At 34.7% G+C, this 15,393-nt stretch overlaps 1 pseudogene across 1 annotated transcript; it reads right to left on the bottom strand.

Annotated features, from left to right (window-relative positions):
• Positions 1-14,093: 14,093 nt before the first annotated feature.
• On the bottom strand, positions 14,094-14,684 carry LOC309840264 (heterogeneous nuclear ribonucleoprotein A1 pseudogene; annotated as a pseudogene). Its single transcript has one exon. The product of its transcript is annotated as a heterogeneous nuclear ribonucleoprotein A1 pseudogene (transcript).
• Between the last annotated feature and the right edge of the window lie 709 nt (positions 14,685-15,393).

Below are 15,393 nucleotides of genomic sequence, written 5' to 3'. Positions count from 1 at the left end.
TGGGTATTATTCTGTTTCTGGTCATCTAATACTTTCCTTGATGTGCTGGGTTCTTTCAAAAACTTTATAGGCATGTGTGTAGCCACTGACAACCAGACAAATGACCTCCCTATGCCAAGGCCCCAAATGGGATGCAAAATGGCCAAGTGAAGGGACCCAGCCCTTGATATTCTAACCTATCAATTCCAGATGGAGAGCCAACCTCCAACATCACCAAAACCATTATTTCAGAGTGTTACGAATATCTTAAATTTTGACCAATATTCTCAATACAGCTGACAGCTTGATCAAAAGGTGGGGAAGTTGATAAAGTTAATTTGTATATCAGGGCCCACAAAATGGAGGCTGCCCCAATGGTTCAGCCCAAATCACAAATTTATACCCAACTCACCTTTTACACCTATGAAGAAAACCTAACAATCACCGATCACAACCCTTCAATGGGTTTATCTAGTTTATCATTAGCTAGGAAAAGGAACTTTTAAGGTAATCTCTGAACTCCTAGTTGATCATTTTTTTTTTGTTGTTGTTGTTGTTGTCTCTTCTCATGCTCTATTAAACTCATTTTTGCTCAAGATCCCTCAGGGAGAAGACTTCCCTGCTTCTTAGGTGCTGTACTGTCCCAATCCATATATTATTTTCCTTTGAATAATGGACAATAATTTATTAACAAATTAATGTTAATAAATTATTAAGTAAGATCCATACTTTATTCAGATTTCCTTAATTTATGGCCTAAGTCTTTTTTCCATTCATGGAGCTCATTCAGAGTACCATATTACATTTAGTAGCCATTTCTCCTTAGATATTGTTGACTATGACAAACTTCTCAGATTTCCTGACTGATGATTGAGAGGTTTGAAAAGTACTGTTCAAGTATTTCGCAGAACATCCCTCAGTTGAGACTTGTCTGATTGTTAAAATGGAGTACATGTTTTTGTGTGGAAGATTACATAGGTAAATTACCATTTTCAGCACACTGGATTGAGGGTACACTATGAACATGACTGTTGATGTTAACCTTAGTCACCTGGTTGAGATAATAATTGCATGTTTTTCTACGAAAGTAACTGCTCTCTTCTCCCCCTCCCCATCCATACTGTACTCTTTGGAAAGAAGTCACAGTGTGTATCTTACATAAGTAAGTGGAGACTCATGCTCCAACTCCTTGAGAGTGGAGAATTTACATAAATTATTCAGAATTTGTCTTATTATTCCTATTTATTATTTATTACATGATTTATTTATATTAGTATTGACCCATAGATATTTATACTTTGGCTTATAAGTCAAATTACTTTATTTATTATGTTCAAATTTTCCAGCTTTGATGATTAGAAGTTCTTTCACTTTCCTTTGTCTCTGCCATACCCACTCACTGCGTTTTAGTGGAAAACATTCTTACTTTTTGGCACTGAAATAAGCTCCAGGTTCATTCTATATATTTCCTGCCCCAATTTTAGAATCATTCATTTAATAAGAAGCCCCGGTTCCTTTTATTGGAAAAACTTGAAACCAGTCTGTGGTCATAAGTATGCTCTTTACTGCTGAGATATTATGACTTCTAGCCCTCTCAAGTAACAGAGGAAATATGGTGCACTGATCTATATATCTATATTCTATCTATATGTTTATTAATAAATATTTCTATATGTAAACCTTTATATGTATTAAGATGAACATGGGTTCATTTTGATGTTTCCAACTTTAACTCAGTACTGCATAGATCATTTATATCTTTTCTCCTTGCTTGTCTGTTTCCTCTCCTTCAAATGGTGAGAAATCTGGTTCCCAACATCTGCCAATATTTTTAACTATTCAAATTAATATCAGTATATGGCAGTATCAGAATTGTTAGCCACATCCCATGGGAAGCAAGTTTATCAACTAGAGCACAGTGTCCTGATGCTTTTGCCTTTAGTTTTCACCTTAGATTCCAATGTTTTCCAGCATTGTTTAGATCAATACCTTATTCACCACCCCTTTTAGTGAGATTGTTTCCTGTATTTGTAACACACATTATTTTGTCATTGCTTTCCGTCTTGACATTTTGTGTCCTTCAAAATTATTTTTTAATTTGTGTAGATTAAAATTCACTCCTTGTGGTGCAAAGTTCTGTGACTTCTGAAAAATGTATAGTACCATGTATTTACAATTTCAGTATCATACAGAGATTTTTCTCTTCCCTAAAAATTCTCCTGTACTCCACCTTTTGACTCCAAGTCTATTGTTTTATCTTTCCCAGAATGTATTTTGGACTCTTAATAGTATATAGCTTTTCCATACAAGCTTCTTTCACTTAGAAATATGCATCTGAGATTTTTAAAAAGATTTTATTTATTTATTTTGAGAGAGAGACCAAGAGAGAGTAGAAGCATGGAGGGACAGAGGGAAAAGAAGAAGCATATTTCCCATTGAGAAGCAAGCCTGATGTGGGGCTTGATCCCAGGGCCCCAGGATCATGACCTGAGCTGAAGGCAGATGCTTAACAACTGAGCCACCCAGGTATACCTATATGCATCTGTGATTTATCTGTCTTTTATTTTATTTTTTTTTTGTAGTGTTTGTAGTACATTTCTTTTAATCCTTGAATAAATTCTTACTGTATGGATGTTCCATATTTGTTTGTTCATTCACCTATTCAAAGCCAGCTTGCTTTGCTTGGTTGAAATTTTGATGTTTATGAATAAAATTGCTATAAGCATGCAGATTTGTGTGTAGGGGCTCTTTATAAAATTAAGGAAGCTTTATATTTGTAAGTGTATTGAGAATTCTTTTTATCATGAATGAGTGTTGAATTATTTCAAATGTCTATTACGTATCAACTGCTACAACAACATAACTTTTGTTTGGCTTGTTAATTTGGTGAGTTATAATTGATTAAATTTCAAATGTTAAATCAGCTTTCTATCATTAAAGTGATTATTATTTACTTATATTCAATATCATTGATTATCTTCATTTTTATTTCTTTTTTCCTGCTTGTTTGAGGCTTACATTCCACTTTTCAAAAACCTGGTTTACATTCTTCTTTTCAAAAATCCAGTTTCCTGGGGCACCTGGATGGCTCAGTGGGTTAAAGCCTCTGCCTTCGGTTGGGGTCATAATCCCAGGGTCCTGGGATCGAGCCCCACATCGGGCTCTCTGCTCAGCAGGGATCCTGTTCCTCCTCTCTCTCTCTCTCTCTCTGCCTGCCTCTCTGCCTGCTTGTGATCTCTGTCTGTCAAATAAATAAATAAAATCTTAAAAAAAAAATTCAGTTTCCTAAAAGAGAAGATTATATTATTGATTTTAGGTTTTTCTTCTTTTTCAGTGTATACATTTAATGACATAAAATTTTCTCTAAGAACTCATTTTACTGTATCCCACAAATATTGATGGTTAAAGCTATTTTCATTTGGTTGAAGATATCTTTAAATTTCTCTGAAGATTTCTTCTTTGGACCATGAGTCATTTAGAAGTGTGTTGTGTACTCCTAAAATATTTAACAATTTTCCATCAATATTTATATTATTGATTTCTAGTTTAATTCCACTGTGGTCTCAGAAATCTACTTTATATGATTGCTATTGTTTTAACTTTGTTAATGTGTTATTTAAGGACCAGAGTAACATCTGTCTTGGTTTCATATGAACTAAAGAAGAATGTGTATTCTAATATTGCATGAATTATTCTCTAAGTGGCAATTAGATTAAAATGTTTAGTGCTGTTCAGGTCAGCTGTATCTTTACTGATTTTTTACCAACTTAATCTACTGATGACTAACAGAAGCATGTTGAAATATCTTAGTTTTTTCTATTCCTCCTTTTCAGTTGTAATTTTTTTCCTCTTGTACTTTAATGAGGGGCATAAATGCTAAAGAAATTTATGTCTCTTTACAGATTGACCTTTAAAGGATTATGTAACGCCACTCTTTATTTATTTTTCTTTATTCTGAAGATGATTTTATCTAAAATTAATACATCTATTCCAGCTTTCCTTCTGGTTAGGATTAGTATGGTATATCTTTCTCCATCTCTTTAAAGATTTTATATTTAAAGTTTTGTTTTAGCAACTAATAATTTATTAAAATAGTTGATTTAAACATTTATGTGACAACTTAAATCTCTACTCTTGGCTCAGTACTGATGGAAGTGATCTTTTAACAATCTTAGACATGTTAATGAGATACTCGAAGATCTTAGAGCCTTCATCACAAGTAGTTTTCTAGTGATTCTCAGAACTTTGGTAGATTTCTACACTGGTCCTTTCAATTTGAGGTTCCTTTCCTTTGTTCTGCTAATCAAGTCAACACATGCTTCCTCTAGGTAATAAGAACTGAGCTAACTAGGACTTGAGTTGAAGATATTTCTGAAAATTTGGCCAGGGGTTGGACTATGTGTCATATTTGCTGAACCTGTACAAGCCAGAGGCTGCAAATCACTCTTGTCCTTGCTTTTCTCTTCCCTCTAGACTTTGGTCATCCCTAAATACTACACTTCAGAGAGAGTCTGTCTTGAAGTTCTTTCAGGCATAATCTGTTACTATTGGGGTGATGTTTATGTGTTGCAGAAGGGAAACATTATATACCCTTACAATTAAATCTCTGTGTTTTAATGGGCCTTTGTGCCTAAGCAATGACTTTCACAAGTGTTTATTAGCTTTGTTCCCCACCCCCTCCTTAAGTGAAAAAAGAAAGGACAGAGAGTGCTGGAATTAGAGAAATATCCTTCTCCAAGGTGGAGTCTTTTCCCCAGAGATGACAATTTTATTATAAAGAACAATATGGTATATTGCATAACGGTTCCCTTTCTCATTCCTCTGCCAGCACCACAAAGAGATCTTTCTTAGCTCTTCATTATGAGAAGCTGATGGGTTCCTGCAAGTAAAATTTCCAAAAGTATGAGGCTACCCTAAGAGCACAGGGCCCAGTTTCTCCCTCTCAAGTTTATCTATACTCACCCTCCACCATTTCATCATAATTACCACTTACATGCTTGTTTCCAGCTCTTGGCTCTACTGCTTCCACTCCAGCTGACATTATACTGGTTGTGACTCCAGATTTGTTCATCTGTTCAGATTTCAGTGCTGGTTTGCCTGGCAATCTCATTGTTTGGGGGGCAAGAAAAAAGTTGGTTTTAGTTTTTTCAACTTTTTCTTATGTAAGATTGCACTGGTGCCTTCCAAGCTTTTAATGTGTCAGAGCTGGAACTAGTTATTTTACAAAGAGTTATGGATAGATATCTGAACCAAGTATACTATATTTGAGGTTGATGTTCAAATTTTTATGCCCACTCATCATTTCTTTATTTTTCAATAAACCTCTGGACTCAAGGTTCTGGGGTATATCAAGTCAGCTGCAAACATGGCCCTGCCTCTGTTAAACTTACAATTCTAGTAGGAAAGATATAAAGCTAAAATAAATTGTTTTGACTATTATTTAAATACTGTGCACAAGAGTACGTAACAAAGGAAATTGTGTTTCCTAGAGTGTCACTTTGTAGATGAAGCAACAATTTAGTTGAGACTTGACAAATAATAGGAGTTTTTCTGTCAAAACTTTACTTTAAAATAAGAACAAAAGCTTTTTTTTTTTAATTGAAAAAGACCTAACCTGAGAAATCTAGACCAAAGAGTCCCTTAAAATGCTTTAATATAATGTGACATTAAATGACTGGTTTTACTGGTTGTTTTCATGTTCGATGCATCCTAAAAGTTTAAAATATCAAAAAAAAAAAAAAAAGAAATCAGTAAAACTTAAACTTGTTTACTGCTACATACATACATACTGCTACATACATAGTGAGATATTTTTCAAACTTAAACTGCTCAGAAAACAGCTCTGTAAATCTTTTTCTGTATCTTCATTTTTCTGACATATGTTTTTGCAATTTGTGAAAATTAGAAATTTTGGATACATATACTTAAGAGATTACATTGTATAGTTTGTATTCCAGTTTAAATCCTCAAAAAGTCTCTATATTTTTGAGTCTTCTTCCCATTTAATAAATCATGTGTGATAGTTATATTAATTAGGAAGTCATTGATTGACAAAGTACTGTGAGATTTTTTTCAAATTAAGCAATAACATAGATCTTTTATTTACTATATGCTAATGATCTCTTATTTATTACCAAGCTTACCTGACCCATCATTAACAATATTTATTCTTCTTTACATCATGTATGGATTACTTTTGCTCCCAACTGGGATCTTGTATGATTTCCCTAGAGATGTTGCAATAGTGTCTAGAATGTAAGCCATTTCTTTCATGAAAAACAAGGGCTCACAACTGTAGTAACTCAGATCCATATGCTATATATTCAGCGAAAGATCTATAGCAATACATGTGAAATGAATTGAAGTAATAGATCAACTCCTATAGCTGATTATTCCCTGGGATTTGGTATCTGAAACTTTATTATTTATGTCTAGTTTTCAGGAACTTAAAATTTAGCTCTTCCAATTTTGAAGGCCCAGTGGTGTGATACTTTAGAATTTTTAAGTCATTTCCATGTACTTTGAATCATTAGTAATATGCATGTTAAAAAGAAAGATGTATAAGATTAGATTCATAACCTAGTTTGTAACCCTGTGATTATGAACCAGAACTCCCAAATCTACTGGAATTATGCATACATACTATATGGAAATAAATATTTGATATGTTTCTAATACCAATATAGGAAAAATAGTTCAGATACTGAATATTTGTAGCTTCAGCAGGATGAACACTTTTTTAAAATTTATTTATTTTTTTAGGATGTCACTTTAAATATGAGAGAAAAATTTACCCTTATCATGGGCAGATACCTTGGCTTTTTGTATGTTGATCTAGCCACATCATTATATTGCTACTTGAAGTTGATTTTTTTGGTAGTCAACTACCAAAAACAATTAAATGTTTTATGTCCTAGGATCAGACACAAGCTAATTTTTTTAATATGGAATTGGAAAAAATTAAAGCATTTTTTAGGAATTCTGCTAGATTATGAGTTTATGATAGCTGACATATACATTTGTTATTGAATTTAATGAGTGCTAGACACTGAATACAGCTCTGGAAATACAAAATTGGCTAATACTGATCCTATACTTAAAAAGTTGAGCACCTAACTCAAAGGGAAAGCAAAGTCATACAGTCCGAAGACTCACACAACACTAATAATACCTTTGAAGAAGTTTGAGAAAAATGCTAAGGGAGCACAGGAAAGGGAAGACAGTTGAGTAGGGGCATTTGAAAAGACTTCCCAGAGTGATATTTGGATTGGATCTTCCCCTGCCCCCTTTCCTTTGAATTTCCTCAGAAAGCCAGTTATTTCATACCTAAAGAATATCAAATGCCAAAAATTTCATTATAATGTCCCTTCACTTTGGCACTGTAAAAGGATGTTCACTGCTTGGGAGCATTGCCAAAAGACAAAGGACTGTAGAATAGCTCCTGTGGAAATTTTATGGTTGCTTTGGAGTCACGTTTTTTAAGGCTTTTTATCTTGCCAACTTCTTTCCCATTTTAACAATATCTATTGTTTAGGAAACTATTTTGGGTACAAAATTGCACTGACTCAGAGCTATGTAGTCACTAAACTCCCAAAGCTTACTTTTCTAATTTACTTTCTATTAATAACTGGGCCATTTATGGTGGAGGCATTTTTAGAACCACCTGAAATAGAATAAGTCCCATGAAACACTGCTTTTTTGAATGAGCAGTATCTGATTAGAATGATTTACTTTCTTTGAAAAGTTCTGATAGTCTTAGTAGTAGTAGAGCACTAATTGTGAGATTCCAGTTTTAACTTTTTTTTTTTTTATGTAAGTCCTGACTGAGTCACAAGTGAATAGAAAGACACAACTTTCATTTTCCATGTGAAGTTAATAAGAATGGAAACATAATTGAGGAGGATTTAAAAATAACGAAAACAAATGAACAAAACCCAACCAAGCACATTGATGATTAACTTTGAATATTCAGTATCTCTTTTAAGAAAACAGAAGGTAAGGGACTATATTTTGAATGACCTACATTGGCCATCTACTTGCCCACAGTGTCAGGACCCAACTACATGAAGTTTCGTGATGTCAAGAGAGTTTAATTGTTCCTTCTGAATGTATTGGTCTCCCACAACCAAATGGAAATGAAGTGGGAAAAAAAAAAGTAAATACAGGAGCTAAAAACCCAATTATTAATTTCAAACTGTGAAATTCCTATAAGCTTCTTTTCTTCTTTTCACTGATTTTATAATAGTTCACAATTTTCCTGTGTGGGACCAGTAATTCTGCTTTGCTCACCTAATTTAAACAGTACCTTTTGACATTTTGGGGTTATCTGATAATGGAGTCAGCCAGGCAATCAGCTTTAGTAGTATGCATTTCATGACTGAAAGGGGAAAAAAAAAATTAAAAGACAGGCTGGCTTGGTTTAATTTCATTGGATATACACATTTTTCCAATGCAAAGCAGTATTAGTGATGGAAAGTAGGTTATACATGGCTAGTTTGCTAATAAGGAAAAGTATATATTTTTTCCAAAAATGACAATACAATTGAATGAAACTTCAATACCTGCAAAGTAGTAAAATTCTTGGTCTTTATGCGTCTCTTGATTTCTAGTAATAGATTCATTAGAGGATGAGAGAAACATCAAAAGATTATGGATATTAAAATAGGTGATTCGTAAAAGAGTAAATAGCAACAGATTAAAAAGAGGTGGTATTCATATTCTCTTTGGGAAGGGAAAGGGAAGTAGAGGAAGAGTCTCAGCACAGTTTAAATGGGTAATAGGGCATGTTCAGAAGTGCTGTGCAGTGGCATTTAATGAAATTCTAAACTCTACCTCCTCTCATTAAGTTGATTCATGAAGTCAGTAACAGGGGAATAACTGGCAAGGGCGGCCTGCTGTGAAAATGACCACATGTCCCACATCCATCAGTTTAACCTCTGAAAAAAGGACCTAGAAAATGCAGACTCTTATGGGTCTTCCTCATCTCTTTTCATGCTATTATTGCTCCAGGATTTTCTGTGAGTTTAGCACTTGCTTGCTACCCTCCTTGCTTGAGTAGGCACTCCAAAACGTAGATATTGCTCCTGAAAGGGCCAAAATTCTCCTGTTCCTTTGTTATGTTTCATGAGCTCAAACTGAACGAGTTCACAAAGGAAGAAATGACGCCAGCTTTTCTCTGGTGAAATCGGGAGAGTGATGATAAATTAGAGGCAGACGAAAATTTGAAACTGAGATGATTTTTATCTTGTATAGCAATGGCTTAAATAATACCTGAAGTAAGAGATTTAATGAAGCTAGTATTTAGCCCCTGAAACTCGAAGTTATTATTTTTTTTAAATTTACCACCTTTTGTTACTCCAAGCCTAGCTATTTTCATCTAACAGTAGCTAAATGACACTATCTTCAGGAAATTACAAATTTTTATGGTCAAGATCTTTTCAGTGAAGTAACCATGAATCCTAATCTCCTCCCCATTTTTTCCAGGCCTTAGAAAGAGATTAAGTACCTGTTCAGTTAACTGATTTATTTCCCCTCTTCAGGGCCGCAAAAAGGAACTCTCTGAAGAAGAAAATGTAATGACCCAAGGTCCCTGTCTAAAAGAACATGGGGATTTATGAGATTGAACAGAAAGGATTTTCTTTTCATCCAATGAGCTGTTCTTGTTTCCAATGGCATTTATTCCCAGGAACAGAACTCCACATAACTTTTCCTGATATCTCTAAAATAATTTTAGGGAATATGCTTCTGGTATAATTCAAAAACAGAAGAATTTCTTAGATATTTTTATGAGTTTTTTTTAAAATGAGTGATTTGGAAGTGTATTAATAGAAAGAATATAGCAACATAGAATTGAAGAGATACAGTTCTGCCTGAGGTTGATCTCTAGAAATGGTCAAAACAATGAGGAGAGCACATGCAAACGTAGTCTCTATATTGGCAGAATACCCTTACTCACATATATTCCCACATCAGTAGGAAGTAGGGAGGTAGGCTAAAGTCCAGGACACTATCCCAAAATGGCTAGCTGAATGATTATCTTAATTCAAGCAAAATTTTATTAGATATCAATGGTTGTATTTCCCCAAGCCTTAGCAGCTTAAACAAAAATGTTTATACCTCGTAATTTCTATGGGTCAGGAATTTGGGAGTGGATCAATTTGGTTATTTGAGCTCATAATTTCTTATGAAATTATAGTTAAGATGCCAGTAGGAGCTGCGGTCCTCTGAATTCTTGAGTGGGGCTAGAGGATCCCCTTTCAAAGTGGCTCATTCACACACCTGAAAAGGTAGTGCTGGCTGTTTTCCGGAATGTGATAGCTCCTTGCCCAAAGAACACCTCTATAAGGATACTTGAGGGACCTGCTATTGTGGCAGCTGGCTTCCTCCAAAACAAGTGATCTAAGAAGAGAGGTAGGCAGATGTCACATGTCTAAGTCTTACTTTTGAAGCCGAATACTAACCAAAGTGCTTTCTTATTTAAGAATTGGGAGTTGCCTAAAAGGTGAGCGTAGGAACAAATCTGTGCCATGGTGAACAAACAGAAGAGAGAATTCAAGTTTCTGTGAACAATGCAGCCCGTATCTAAATATTAAGCATGTACTTCTTTTCTTTATGTTACGCTGTGAACTTACCTTTATATTATCTACCTCAGAGAAAATCAGCAGCACTGGTAATCCAAAATCAATTAAAAATACATTATATATTGGAGGGAGGGTGGGGAGAAATTGCCATTTTAATTATGTCTGGTCAAATTGCAATTAGTTTGTGTTCTCTGAGAACACACCTGTTAAAAGAGATGGCCCAAATGAAGCAGTCAGGATGTGGGAACGTAGATTGAATTTTCAAAGTTTCTTTAGAAAAACTACAATGATTTTAATACCTATACAGTAGTGAAGATTAAAACCTTTCTTATTGTGATAAACTTGTAGGCAAAATTTTAATATACTATATGTGGTCTTATATCTTTATGCCTTTTCTAGAATGTTGATAATGTAATTTTAGCATTGGTTAAGTTTGAGTCTTAGTGTTTGAACTTTAGAAAAAGAAGAAACCGATAAATTGGATTAGACAAGGGAGATAAAATGGAAGGCAAAGTATGACTAAAGATTTTGAAAATGAAACCCCTAGAGAGATAAAGGAAGCTGAGGGACAGTCCATATGCCCTTTAGAACTATACTCCTGTCTATCAGAAGTAAGGCAGCTAAACCTTGTAACAAGGGATCTGCTGATCTGGGCTTTGTTTCAGTATGTGCCTTTGGGAAGCAGTTAAAATCCCTGAGTTATAGACCCGAAAAGTATTTTGCATTTGAATGGAGACTCATTCATTAGTTTCACTCATTTAGCCAATATATGGGACATCTTTTCATGTCAAGTGACTGTTATTATTTTTGGTCTCTCACATTCATAATAACTACAACCAATTTGTAAAATCATCCTGCTCTTTCTAAAAAAGATGAGATGAGAAATAAAAATTAATTGCACATTGTCAATTAGTGCTAATTAAGCTATGTATAATATAAATTTCTCTTTTTAATGAGTATGTTTTTATTTTAGTTTTATGAAAATGAAATGTATTTTTTTTCCAAGGTTTTCTCATTAGTGCTTATGATCTTGTCCCTTCAATTCAATTTCCTATAAGGTCTTCGACGCAAAGAAGAAAACAAAGGTTTTACACAAAGGTTTTGAGGAGCCAATTACAGGTCGAATATGGACACCTTTGAGCACATGATTCCTCTATAAAAAGATCCTTTCTTCTTCCAAAGAAGTTATTTTTTCATATAGATAAATATGTTCCTGGGATTTAAATCAAAATACTATGTATACTCTATGTGAACCCAAGGAAAGTACATCCTTCTTGTTCACTGGCAATACCGCTGCAGATTTCAGGCATCCTGGAAAGTTAGAAACACATGCTCACAAACTAGGTGTGGGTGTGAAACTTAGTGTTGAAACACTTCACTAATTTCTCCAGGAATGAAATTTCTCCCCCCCTCCTTTTTTTTTTTTTTTTTTTTTGCATGATCTCCAAAATGAAAAAAAGAAATCTCTAGTATCCTCCTTTCCAACCATCCATTGTGTAGAAGCGACTTAAGAGGGTTAATGAGACAAAACTTCCTCTTTGCTCTCTCTCTGAATTTTCATAGTATAGCAAAAATAGTCAATTTTACAAATTTCATTCATTTATTTGCCACATCTTCTTGGGTAAGTATAATCAGGAAACCACCTTGAGCATTGGATTTCTGTTGAAGCCATTTAAATGAAGAAATAATCTTAATGATTTAAAGTGCTCCAAGCTATTAAAAAAAAAAAAAAGTTTGTGCCCTTAGGTCAAATGCTTAAAAACCAATTGCTATACATATGGTCAATATATAATTTGTCTTCAAAGTCTATAGAAAAGGAAGAATTGAACTTTTATTTGGAGGAACAGAATTGAACTCTTATAGGAAATCTTATGGGAAATCATGTAAGTTTTATACTATTTGAAAACATATTATGTGGAAAATTAGGGAAGAGAAGTAAAAAAAAAAAAAGGGTAACTAATTTTAAATTAGAAACCAATTTAATATATTTCCAAATTAATTTCTAATTCCCTGGAAGGCTAATGCACTATTGATTTAGAGGGGAAAAAATGAAAGTTATAGAAACAGTCATCCTTTTTCTTCCCCAGAATGAATTATATTTGATGGTAAATCAATATATTTTATATTGAAAATTATTAGAATGTCTGTCTCTCAAAATGTTTCATTATAAAGAACAAAAAATATTATGAACTCACAGATGTGAGGCAAAATTTGTGCCTGTTAAAATTGGTGATAATGTTTCAGGTGTGGTTCAGTTTGAAGTCAAGCATGTCAAAATATTAAGATCAAATATGTAGAAAATTAAGCTCATGGATATGGTCCTTCTTGTGTTTCTCTGTCATATAATATAATACATGAATACCTTAAAAGTGAAGTAGACTACAAGCTTTCTCTCTGGTGAGTCGTATCTTGATAAAAATTGGTAGATTCACTTTTATTTTATTTTTTTTGAATATTAAGTCATTTATTGATTACACATGATAATGGATGATACTCAGGATTTAATCCCATCTATAAATTTTATCTGATACCATAATTCAATTTAGATATATTGCATAGGATGTGCCAACAATCATATTAATAACCAAATAAACTCCAGGACTTTGCTTGGGTGACCTTTTAATGGTGAACTCCAGGTCACAACACATTAACTGTCAGTTCAACTACACCAAGGTTTGTGGAGACAATGGCTTCTGTGCCCAAGCAGGTTGCAAATAAATTTCGAATGGAACCTGGGATCACCCTGAAGGAATTCTAACTTCACACTATTAGGGTAGTATACCAAGATGGCTTCAGAGTAGACTAACTTTACACAGCACATTCAAAAAAAAGACACATTTATTCAGCGTCATGATCAGACTATTACATTTAACAATCAACAGCATGGATGCAAAAGAAAAAATCTACATTAAAACCCTTTGTTGGAATGCTTTATACTTTCCACAGAACAGAAACTAAAATAACCTGTTATACAATTAGTCACAAATACAGTCCTCGAGTTTTTTTGCCCATACACATGAGTATTGTCTAAAACATGTCTTTTTTGTAGCAGCTAGGCCCTGCCACCACTGTGGTTGGCTGAGTTCACAAATCTGTTGTAACCTGTAGCTTCCCTGTCACTTCTCTGGCTCTCCTCTCCTGCTAAGCTTTGTTTCCTGGCAGTAATTAAAACCTTCTGCCACTGCCATAGCTGCTGCTGCTGCTGAAACCACCATAGCCACCTTGGTTTCATGGTTTGGCGAAGTATTGGCCTCCACCACCATAAGGGCCAGAACTTCTGCCTCCAAAATTGCCTCCTTTTAAGGGTCCAAAATTTGAGGCTTGATTGTTGTAATTGCCAAAATCATTATAGCTTCCGCCACCTCCAAAGTTGCTTCCATCATTACCAAATCCGTTATAGCCATCCCCACTGCCACCATATCCACCACCACCTCGACTGCCACCAAAGCCACCTTGACCACTGAAGTTTCCTCCGTGACCAAAGTTGTCATTCCCACCAAAATCACCTCCACGACCACCACCAAAGTTTCCAGAACCACTTTGACCTCTTTAGCTGGATGAAGCACTAGCCATCTCTTGCTTAGAGAGCGCTTTCCTTACTTCACAGTTGTGGCCATTCACAGTATGGTTATTTTGAATGACAATCTTGTCTACAGAATCATGGTCATCAAATGTTACAAAAGCAAAACCCCTCTTTTTGCCACTGCCTCGGTCAGTCATGATCTCAATCACTTCGATTTTCCCATACTGTTCGAAATAATCTCTTAGATGATGTTCTTCAGTGTCTTCTTTAATGCCACCAACAAAAATCTTTTTCACAGTTAAGTGGGCACCAGGTCTTTGAGAATCTTCTGAGACAGCCCTCTTTGGTTCCACAACTCTTCCATCCACCTTGTGTGGCCTTGCATTCATGGCTGCATCCACCTCCTCCACAGTGGCATATGTGACAAACCCAAAGCCTCTGGAGCACTTGGTGTTCGGATCTCTCATTACCACACAGTCTGTAAGTGTTCCCCATTGCTCAAAATGGCTCCTCAGACTCTCATCGGTTGTTTCAAAGCTCAGACCTCCAATGAAGAGCTTCCCCAGCTGTTCAGGCTCTTTGGGAGACTCTGAGTTAGACATGACTGCGGTGGGAGGGGAGACTTTAACGATGCTTACTCGGTGGAGTCCAAGGGCAGAAAGGAGTAATCTAACGAACGTATCTTGGTAGATTCATTTTTAATTAAATAATTTGAAGTATCTTTGTTTTGAAATTTTTATTTTTTTAAATTATTTTTTATTTTTTATTTTTTATAAACATATATTTTTATCCCCAGGGGTACAGGTCTGTGAATCACCACTGTTTTGAAATTTTTCAGAGACCTATTTTATTTTTTGGATGTGGGAAGTACGGGAAGTTCTGAGTTTAAAAATCTTTACTATTTTTCCTTTTCTTTTTGTTTAAATATTCACATGCTCCATTTTTAAAAGCAGGAGAAAAAACTTATGTCACAAGTCCTTTTGTATGAAAACTGAGTTAAAAAAAAAAAAAACTATCTGCTACTGTATCTTATCAAATGTCAAATTACTTAACCTTTCACTTTGGGCACACCAGAATCTTCTTTGCAGGTATCAGTTGTGTCTATTCTGTGCAAAATTTTTCCTTTCATTGCTCATAAGGCCCACATCACTGTTCTCCAGCCGTACTGGCTTCCTTTCTGTCCCTGAAAGGTATCTGGAATAGTCCTGTCTCCAGGTCTTGACACTTGTTATTTCCACTGGTAAATCTTTTTCAACAAAAATTATGTTGGCTAATTCCTCCACATTCATCAGCTATTTTTACTAATGTCAC

This window comes from Mustela nivalis, assembly GCF_964662115.1.
Source record: "Mustela nivalis genome assembly, chromosome: 9".
NCBI classification, from domain to species: domain Eukaryota; kingdom Metazoa; phylum Chordata; class Mammalia; order Carnivora; family Mustelidae; genus Mustela; species Mustela nivalis.
This window is presented reverse-complemented; position numbering and strand designations above follow the sequence as displayed.